Source organism: Penaeus monodon, chromosome 28 (assembly GCF_015228065.2).
Source record: "Penaeus monodon isolate SGIC_2016 chromosome 28, NSTDA_Pmon_1, whole genome shotgun sequence".
Classification (NCBI taxonomy): Eukaryota; Metazoa; Arthropoda; class Malacostraca; order Decapoda; family Penaeidae; genus Penaeus; species Penaeus monodon.
This window is the reverse complement of record NC_051413.1, coordinates 33,024,433-33,024,737: the sequence shown is the minus strand read 5'-3', so window position 1 is coordinate 33,024,737 and position 305 is coordinate 33,024,433. Positions and strand designations below refer to the sequence as shown.

Genomic DNA, 305 nt, shown 5'->3' with positions numbered 1-305 from the left:
CGACGTGGAGTAAACAGATTAGCCTTCCATGAGTTATGGAATTTTGGTCTTTTTATTATTATTATTAAAATGGTTTCCGTTTTTCTTTTTCTTCTCGGCCGTTTAGTTCCGTCTTCATTCCGAATGCAAGTCTTGACCACATCGAGCAATATTACCATAATAAAAAAGGAAAAAGAGAAAAAATAAAAACGAGAGTGGGTTCTGTGGTAGCGGAGACCCTGGCGTGGAATTCGAGATGAGGGAACGCCCTGGCCTGCGAGCGAGGGCAGAGTGGGCGTCGAGAGGGATTTCTAGAATGCACGTCG

The 305-nt window shown here is 43.9% G+C and overlaps 1 protein-coding gene across 1 annotated transcript in view; it reads left to right on the top strand.

Annotated features, from left to right (window-relative positions):
• The window catches only part of LOC119591512 (axoneme-associated protein mst101(2)-like), a gene marked incomplete in the record, with an annotated part of 46,693 nt that overhangs the window by 42,483 nt on the left and 3,905 nt on the right, over positions 1–305 (top strand).